General features: G+C 51.6%; 1 long non-coding RNA gene across 2 annotated transcripts; it reads right to left on the minus strand.

The window, feature by feature from the left end:
• Positions 1-3,297: 3,297 nt before the first annotated feature.
• On the minus strand, positions 3,298-6,187 carry LOC122156471. 2 transcript variants are annotated; one of them, XR_006167506.1, is made up of 4 exons: positions 5,433-6,187; positions 4,645-4,921; positions 4,158-4,280; positions 3,298-3,660 (listed from the first exon to the last, which is right to left on the minus strand). It is a non-coding gene; the product is annotated as an uncharacterized LOC122156471 (long non-coding RNA). The 2 variants fall into 2 exon arrangements; XR_006167505.1 differs by having other exon boundaries at positions 4,158-4,921.
• Between the last annotated feature and the right edge of the window lie 3,211 nt (positions 6,188-9,398).

Below are 9,398 nucleotides of genomic sequence, written 5' to 3' on the forward strand. Positions count from 1 at the left end.
CCTGTAGAAGCCGAGGCGGTGCTCGGAGCCCCGGACTGCCCCGCGCCGCTTCTGCACGGCCGCCTCCTGGGGTCGCAGGGCGATGACGTCACTCGGCGGGGATGGCGCGTCGCTGTAGCGCTGAGGCGCTGTCGCCATGGAGACGCCGCCACGCATGCACTGTCGCCGCGGGGACGGCTGCACGCCTGCAAGGATGGAGAGGCCCGCGGTGCGGGACGTGGGGTGCGGGGCACGGAGCTGGGGACCCTCCCAGCCTTAGGGGTGGCCTCTGCCAGGCAGGGACAGACATGAGCGGTCCCTGCTGAGCGTGGGGACGAGGACACGGACACGGAGCTTGGCTTTGCTGAGGGCTTTGTTGATCTCTGGAGGATGTCAGAGGCCTTCAGGGTCTTCGCTTCCTTCAAGGGACTCCACGGGTCAGCAGAGGATGTCAAAAGCTGTCACTGACCGAGGAGAAGCCTCGTCCCAGCAGGGTTTGTGCCCCAGGATTTTGGGCAGGAGAAGGGCTGGCAGCAGCCCAGGGCAAGGCGTTGTCCCCTGGGGACAGCAGCCACAGCCCCTGTCCCGTCTGCACAGTGACCCTGGGCCATCCCTAGGGCACCTCGAGACCCTCCTCCTCGGCACAGCCCCACAAAGCGTGAGGGAAGGTCTGGGGTGGCAATAAAAATTCCCAGGTAAATTTCGTGGCCACACGACGGCAGCAGAGACCTGGGAATAAATTTCGTTGCAGTTCCGCATATTGGCCACACGAGGGGGCAGCAGAGACCTGGGAATAAATTTCGTTGCAGTTCCGCACATTGGCCATAAGACGGCAGCACAGACCGCGGAATAAATTCGCTTCCCTCAGAGATCACTTGAGAGGCATCACAAGGAGAGGCATAGCAGACACAGCTACTCTAAACCAGCTTAAGATCCCCTCAGAAAGGCAGAGATCAAAGCCCTGCAATAAAGAAAGAATCACTTTTACCTCTTTCTAAGAGCCAGGACTCACCCAACAATCCACAAGAGGCAATCTCCAGGAAGAAACAGTCTTTGGGCTGCCAGCCCTTAAATGGAGCCAGGCTCAGCCCCATGTGGTCCCACAGGTGCATTGCTTCCACCTGTGCTCGCAGGGCTACACCCCTCACCAGGTGCTCCATCACAGGCTGTGCACAAATTTCAATACACAGCAAGATGCTGAGAAGCTGCATGTGCAGCAAAAGGGCTAAGATTACTGGTGTGAATGGAGCGAGTGCTGTCTGCCAAACTGCCAGGGTCAGCTTGCGGCTCCCCAGGGAGAAACGTGCATCATCTCCTCACACAGCAATTAAAGACCACTGTGAAATATTTGAGGGTTTGGTGTCCTCAGTGGGTGAACCCGGCACCTGCCTGTACAGCAGCGTGTGGCCTTTTGGCTCAAACACCAATCCCAAACACCAAAGAAACAGGGAGGCTGCAGTGTGTCCTTCGTGCAACCCCTGCGCTCTTCGAGTCAGAGATCGCTGATGTACTCCATTTCTGCTGCGGTATGATGTGGGATTGCAGATTTGGAGAAAAGACAGATCATCTCCAGAAAGCACTCCCTGTACAACTTGCCCACGTGTGTGGCTCATTTTGGAAGCAAAGAACCGAAGACCTCCATTTGTGGGGCACTAGCCCCACCCCACTGTCACAGCCGTGCGCCGAGGACACCATCAACCCACTGTGCACAGCCATCAACTTGTCCCAGGACTCCACACATCCCACAGGCATCCCTGTCCCTGTCCTCAACCCCACGGTGACATCGGCAAGGAGCAAAGTGGGGCAGGGGACATGGGGCGACTTGAGGGGACATGAGATGGCATATGGGGACACAGGGATATGTGAGGACATGGGGGGACATGGGTTTGATGTGTGGAGTCAGAACTACAGAGGTGAGAGGAGGTGACATGTAGAGGTGACAGAGGGAGGTTGCAGGCTGTGCCAGGAGGTGCCAGTGCCATTCGAGCAGCACTGCAGGGCAGATGAGCAGCACCAGCCCAACCTGGGGGTGATGGTGATGCTCCTGGATGAGGAGCTGATATTGGTCTTCCAGCAGGTAGGAGTTTGTTATCCATATGTAATACTGCACTTCTTTGTTGTTGTTTTTTTAAATCAGTGATAGTATGCGGTCTGATCCAATGTCTTTGAAAAGTGTGGTTTGAGGATTGTCAGCTGAGAAGAGCAGCAGAACATGGGGCCGTTGCAGGGAGAAGGCATGGGGAAGGAAGTGAGGAAAGAAAGGAGAAAGCCTGAAAAAGGAATGGGCGAAGAAAGGAGGCAATACATAAGGGAATGAAAGGGAAAGGACAGAATAGCTGTAGAGCAGCCTAAAAAGCAGTAACAAGCTCTGGGAGGACTGTAGAATGCCAGATTCTGTATCGGATGTATTTGTGTGCGTATGTTGTCATTACCCGCTTGGGTCAGGGTTGTTGTTGCTTCTGAGCTCCTGCAGTGGGAAGAGCTCAAGCAACTGGTGCAGTCCATGCAGACCTGTAGGACAGGGCTTGGTAAGGACAGCCCCGTGCAACCCTCAGCTGGACAAATTTCCTCTGTGTGCCCAGACTGTGAGCTGTACAGTGCCCGGCCGCACTGCTCCAGCTCAGAGCCCGCTGCCTGCAGCTGCATCTTTGCTTCCTTCCCTCCTTCCCAGAGCCTTGAGGGTGCTCCCACCGTCCCGTGCCCTCCCCCAAAATGTCAGAGAAGACAGCTGGCAGCGAGCTGGAGGAATCCCAGCACCCTGTTTTCCTTCTGCCTGCAGCTCTCCCCTCCTTTGCCACACAGGGCTTCAGCCTGCGAAATGGGAATGGTCTGGGGGAAAGGGAGTGCTGGCAGGAGTGACTGCTGCAGCTGGCTGGGGAGGGTCTGTGTACCCCGTGCTCTTGGGGGCGATCTGTCCAGCTGCAGGAAGACCAGAGAAGGGCAGATGAGAAGCTGCAGTTGAGCCTGATGGACCTGTACAACTCTCAGGCCATCTCGCCAATGGCAGCTGTGACACATCACTTCTTTCTCTGCAGGTGAATTAATTTTCTCCATCTGTAAACTTAGGTGGAGAACTGCAGAAACTTAGATTTCATCAATCTTTGTGGAAAGCATGTAAAGGTCCCCATGAATCTCAAAACTGCAACTTTGTCTCTGCCTGCATAGACCTGCTAGGGCCTAAAACTACCCATTTTATGGCGTTGAAAAGAATAAAAAGCCAAAAATGAAACCTGGAGTTGAAGAAAGGCCCATGGAAACAAATACATTAAAATATGAACAAGACAGTGGCTGAGCAAACATTCATATGACCTTGTGCTTTCTGCTAAAGTGCTTTATTTCATTATCATTAAATTTGCTGGGCAGTTACATTTTGGTATGTGAATATTTAAAAACAATGCAACGGATACTGGCAAAAACAAGCTTTGTTGTTTTGTTTTTTTAAAAAACAGATATTCCTAAGCACTTAGCAAGGCTTTCCAGGGTCTGGAGTAATTTCCCTCTGTTTTCTTTGTCTTTTCCCCCGGCTTCTAACTTCGTGTTCTTCCCCCGGGGACTGCGCCGCGGGACCCCGTCAATGCCGTCAGGGAAGTTCTTTCCGCGGTCTCTGCTGCCACCTCGTGGCCCATGCGCGGAACTGCCGCTGTCTGCCGCCGAGTCCCGCCAACAGCATAACGCATGCACCTAGAAATGCGGAAGTGCCGTTCTTACCGCTCTGCGCAGCTAATCCGCCGCTCTTTATGGTGATCAGTCCTCCAGCTAATAGCGAACGTGAGCCCGACAACTTAAAAATAACAATTGTTTATTTTTTCGAACCACCACTACGGGTACGGGCAAGCAGCCGATTCTTGGACTGCCGGCTCAGCGATCTTCTCCCCCTTCTCATCCAGGATGCCCCTCGCCTATTTCCGCTGTTTTATGCCCGAGCCCACCCGGGAACGGACCGGTTCGGCTCACAGCTGCTCCACAGCGCCTCGTGCCATCCAATTTGCTCGCCGCCCCGATGAGCCAGCAAACGTCCCCTTCTACCCCCAGCCCAGCACCGTCCCCCAGCTGTGTAAAAGCCCTCTCAGCGGCAGTGGAACGCGAGCAGTTCCGACATTCGCTCTCGCGGTACCGGCGCGCAGCAGCACCGACACGGCAGCAACCCGGAACCGGAAGTCTCGGGAAAGCCCTGGTACCTGTAGCACCAAAACACTGCCGCAGTTCCACCGATTGGCCACGAGGGGGCACCGGAGACCGCGGAAACGACGACGACTGGATCGACGCGGAGCCGCGCCGCGGCTTCTCACGCTTCCTTCTCTCTTTGTCGTGAGGGCAGAGGAAAAATGCAGTTAGATGGGGATTGAGGGAGGAGAAAATTGCGTCAATTGGAAAAAGACGAAGAAAACCAAGGAAAACTTCCCTACACCCAGTAAACCTCTGCTAAGCGCGTAAGAATATCTGTAAATCAATACATAAATAATCATCAAGTTGATTTCGTCATGCTTTTTTTTTTTTTCCAAGCCTCTGAGGTGATGAAAAAGCTGGTATCAATTGGACAGGTGTGTGCAGAGAAGCTAAGAATGGCTAGGAATGATTAACAATCATTAACGTTGTAAAACAATTGCAGTGCAAAACAGGCATCCCACTTCAAGAATAAAAACATAGCAGTAACAACTTCCGTACCTGGCCTTGCCACTCTGAGATCCCATCCAGGTCTCCCGAGGCTTGTAAATATTCACTGCAATATCAATTTTGATATCGAGAGATCTGCTGTCCGTTCTTCCATTCACAACCGAGGCCAGGGTCTGCTGCAGGGCATTCTGACCACGGGCACCACAGCTGAACTGCTTTAATAACAGCTAGTATTCGATATTGAAAATCAATGACAGAAGCCATTCCCAGAACACCACTGTGGGAAACGCAGAGGCAGAGAAGAAAGAATCCATATTTCCCTGAACCACTGCTCCAGGGAACAAAGGAAAAAAAAAACCAGAGAGAGAGAAATATTAATGTATTTTATATGCTACCTGTTTGAAGGCATGTACCACTCTCACATTAGAAGCATTAAAGAAAAAAAAAAAATGCACAGAGTAATCTCCTCCAAAAGTATTTGCATTTGGTCTGGGCAGCAAATGGCGCAGCTATGCATCACAAAGAACTGAAGTCATGAGCACCAAGCTCCTAAGCTCCAGCCAAACCAACCAAACGCACCTATGGACAGGCAGCATCCTTAAGAAGGACAGCCAGTAAAAATGTCAAACAAAGCACCCGATTCTCAGCCTTCTTGTTCCTTTCTGAAAGTACAGAGGTGTCTGTGTAAGCTCCACCTCTAGCCTGTAAAGCCCAAGCTCGCAGTCTGATGGAAGCCCAAGAAAAATTTGGGTTATTACAGTGAGTTCCCAAAAGGACTGACTTTTCCTCGCCCCAAGTCTCAGTTCTTTTACACATGCATGGTATCTCTCACAGGTCACCTGGTGGTCTTCTGATGAAGGCCAGATGCCTTTCTCGCTGTGCACTCTTTGACTGGGATCAAGCTGAAGGATGCTTGACTCACTCCAGCCAATCGTCTTATCAGCTACAACTCCAGAATTCCATCCACCAATCTGCTGCTGCTTTGTTAATTTGTGGCTTTATTGTCCAGCATGCTACCCTGCATTCCAGAGACAGGATAGCTAACAATGTTGTTTGGAGAAACAGCAGACCTTCCGTTGCCACCTGTTAAACACAACACAATAATGAAGGCGCTGCCCCACACGTGCGGGGGCTGCACCCTGTGCACATTGCTCTCACGAGTGGCTCCGTAGTGAGATGCCAGGGGCTGTGAGACACAATGACACAAAGGCTCTTGGTGATCGGGGCACAGTCGGTACAGCTGGGGAAGTCTGCCTGCTCAGCAGCTCTGGGGAAACTCAGCAAGTGCATGATGCTGCTTACCAGCAGCACTGTAGCTGGTAATAGACAAGGAGAAGGCTGAGGTACTCAACATGTTGCCTCCATCTTCTCTAACTGCTCAGCACATGCTCCTCAAATATTAGATTTGGTAGGTGGGAATTGAGGAAGCAAGGCCAGCCCGGACACCACCCTCACCATCCCACACTGTGAGCAAAGACCAGGTTCCAGCTCACCTGCAGAACTGGAAATGCAGGAGTCCGTTGGACCCGATGAGACGCATCACAGAATCACAGAACTGTAGGGGTTGGAAGGGACCTCCAGAGATCATCGTGTCCAACCCCCCTGCCAAAGCAGGTTCCCTACAGCAGGCCGCACAGGTTGGCATCCAGGCAGGTCTTGAACATCTCCAGAGAAGGAGACTCCACCACCTCCCTGGGCAGCCTGTTCCAGTGCTCCGTCACTTCACCTAAAGAAGTTCTTGCGCACATTTGTGCAGAACTTCCTATGCTGCAGTTTCCAGCCATTTCCCCTTGTCCTGTCTCCACTCACCACTGAAAAGAGTCCGGCCACGCCATTCAGCCCCCCACACCTTAGGTATTTATAGATCTGGATCAGGTCCCCTCTCAGTCTTCTTTTCTCAAGGCTGAACAGACCCAGTTCACTCAGCCTTTCTTCATAGGAGAGATGCTGCAGGCCCAACTCTGAGACTCTGCATCGCAGTCGTAAGGGAGTTTGGTGATGTAGTTGCCGAGCCACTCTCAGTGACATTTGAAAAGTCACGGCACTCGGGTGAAGTCCCTGGTGAATGGAAAAAAGGCAGCATCCCACCTATTTTTAAGAAGGGAAGAAAGAATGATCCTGGGAACTACCAACATAGCAGTCTCACCTCTGTGCTGAGAAAGAGCACCGAGCAGATCCTCATGGAAGTCGCGCTAAAGGCACACCGATGACAGGGAGGTGATACAGGAGAGCAGCATGGCTTCACCAAGGGCAAATCCTGCTTGACCAACCTAGCGGCTGCCTGCAATGGTGTCACAGCATCAGCAGACAAGCGAAGAACCACTGATGTCATCTACCTGGACTTCAGTAAGGCCTTCTACATAACATCCCGCAACATCCTTCTCTCCAAATTGGAAAGATACAGATCCAATGGGTGGGCTGTTCCGTGGACAGAGAACCAGATGCAGGATCAAGTCCAGAGAGCAGCGGTCAGTGGCTCCATGTCCGAATGGCGATGGGTGACGAGCGGTGTCCCAAAGGGGTCCGTGCTGGGGCTGGGACTCTTCCATATCTTCATCAGTGACATCAGCGGCAGGGTCGAGCCACCCTCAGAAAATTTTCTGACGACACCAAGCTGTGGGGAGCAGCGACACTGCAGAGGGACGGGCTGCCAGCCAGAGGGACCCAGATGGGCGCGAGCAGCAGGCACAGACAAACCTCACCAGGCTCAACAAATCCAGGTGCAGCGTCTTGCACCTGGGACAAGAGAACCTCTGCTACCAATACGTGCTGGGGGATGAAGGACTGAGCATAGGCCTGTCCCAAAACACCTGGGACAGCAAGCTGGACGTGAGCAGCAAAGCACCCTCCCAGCCCAGAAAACCAGTCGCATCCTGGGCTGCATCAAAAGATGCGTGGTCAGCAGGTGAAGAGAGGTGATCCTGCCCCTCTGCTCTACGCTGGTGAGACCTCACCTGCAGTGCTGTGTCTGGATGTGGATGTCTGCAGTGCAGGACAGACATGGGTCCAGATGGGGCCTGTCAATGGAATCCTGTAAATTATAAAGTTCTGTTGCAGTTGAGATCAGCCATTCAGTCAGAAGGGACATCGGGATCAGGGGTGCAGCTGCTGTCAGATACCATCGTGACGTCAGGACTGCTAATGTTTGACTGGCAGCAGATGGCCAGGACAGTCTTAACGCTGGCACAATGTACAGCGTGGGAGCAACAGGTGAGGACTCAGGCAGACGATTATTATACAGGCACAGATGGCTATTGCTAAAGACAGAATGGCTGCTAAGCCTTTGCCTGTATGGCACCAAATAATGGAGGGACTTAAACAAATTCGACAAAGAAGAATTTCTTCAGACTATTCCCCTTCGCCCTCCCTCCCACCCCCGCCGCTGCCCCCAGCTGCAGAAAGCAGCCCTGGTCCGGATTCTATCCGCAGCTCTGACCCCACCCCTGACCACAAAGAGGAGAAATTGCAACCTTCACCATCGCTGCTGCCCTCGGCTCTGCCCTGACGCTCATCCCGCTCCTGCCTTCAGCTCCGTCCGCGTCGCTCGCCGTTCTCTCTCCCTCCACTCCACCCCCAACGCTCGCTGCGCCGTCCCCGCCCTCCGCCCTGTCCATGTCCCCTGCTGTTGCATCTCAGCAGCCCACATGTCACTTGGTTGAAAACAATAACGGACCTGCAAGTACTTCTAAGGCTACATTAACTTTCCTCCAAGAATGGGGGGTTAGACATCTTACAGGCATTCCTCATTCTCCCACTGGACAAGCTATCATTGAGCATACTCATCTAACATTGAAATCTATTCTTAATAAACAAAAAGGGGAATACGGGAGACACCCCACAAGAAAGTTTATGGACTGGCCCTACGTGGATTCCAGCACGATACATTCGGCCTCATCTCAAGACAGAAAATAGCATCCAGCCTTTATAATGACTGGGACTGTGTGCTTCTTATTTATTGGTATTGCTTTGTAACTTGTTATATTGCAAATAAGTAGCAGTAGTAGTGGTATGATATAGTGGGTGATTTTCCTGTGTTATCAATATAGTCTCAAGAATTAGAGTTATTAGGCGTTATCTAGTTTGTTGTGTTCTTCTTTTGTTTTAGTAGTAGATTGAATGTGAATTAAACAGGATTTAATGTTACCAGTGCTATATTGTACGGGAATAGCTCTTTTGATGTATTAGTAACGCTCCAGTTATGATGCTGTCAACCTATCAATTAGTTTTTCTTGATTTGCAAAGACAAAACTGGAAAGAAGTCCTAGGCAAAGGCGCACGCTAAGAGAGCTAGCCTTGATAGCTCATTATGTTTTGCAAGCAGGTGTTCCGCTTGGGCTCTGTGTCACGCACTGGCCATGCAGATGCAGCGTACAAATGGAAAATACCTATTGGACCCTGAGAAGAATAAAGCGGGAGAGAATCTGTGATGGGTGAGAGAGGAAAGTGCACCTTGAAGCAGGGGACGCCCTGCTGGCACTGCCTATCACATTCACCACCACCATGTGTTTGTTCTTTTTATTAGTTTAACAGTACTTCTTGTCATTATGCTATGTTTGTCTTTTAACATTTCGAGTATTGTCAACCGAGGCCTTGATTGAGCTATAATGATTATGTTATTAATTAGTGTTACGATTCTGCACAATGACAGCCGTAGACAAGGACTAACCTTTTTCAACGGATCCAGCATATCTGCACCTCAACACACTATTCTTGTACTAATGACTACGAGAAATAACAGTAGAAAGTAGGGGACACGATAGCTTGGCATAGAGAGGGGGGAGATGTGGGCGGTACTCAGTGTGGGT

The sequence above is a fragment of the Centrocercus urophasianus genome, unplaced genomic scaffold (genome assembly GCF_019232065.1).
Source record: "Centrocercus urophasianus isolate 14NV4802_14NV808 unplaced genomic scaffold, USGS_Curo_1.0 seq_1219, whole genome shotgun sequence".
Lineage (NCBI taxonomy): Eukaryota > Metazoa > Chordata > Aves > Galliformes > Phasianidae > Centrocercus > Centrocercus urophasianus.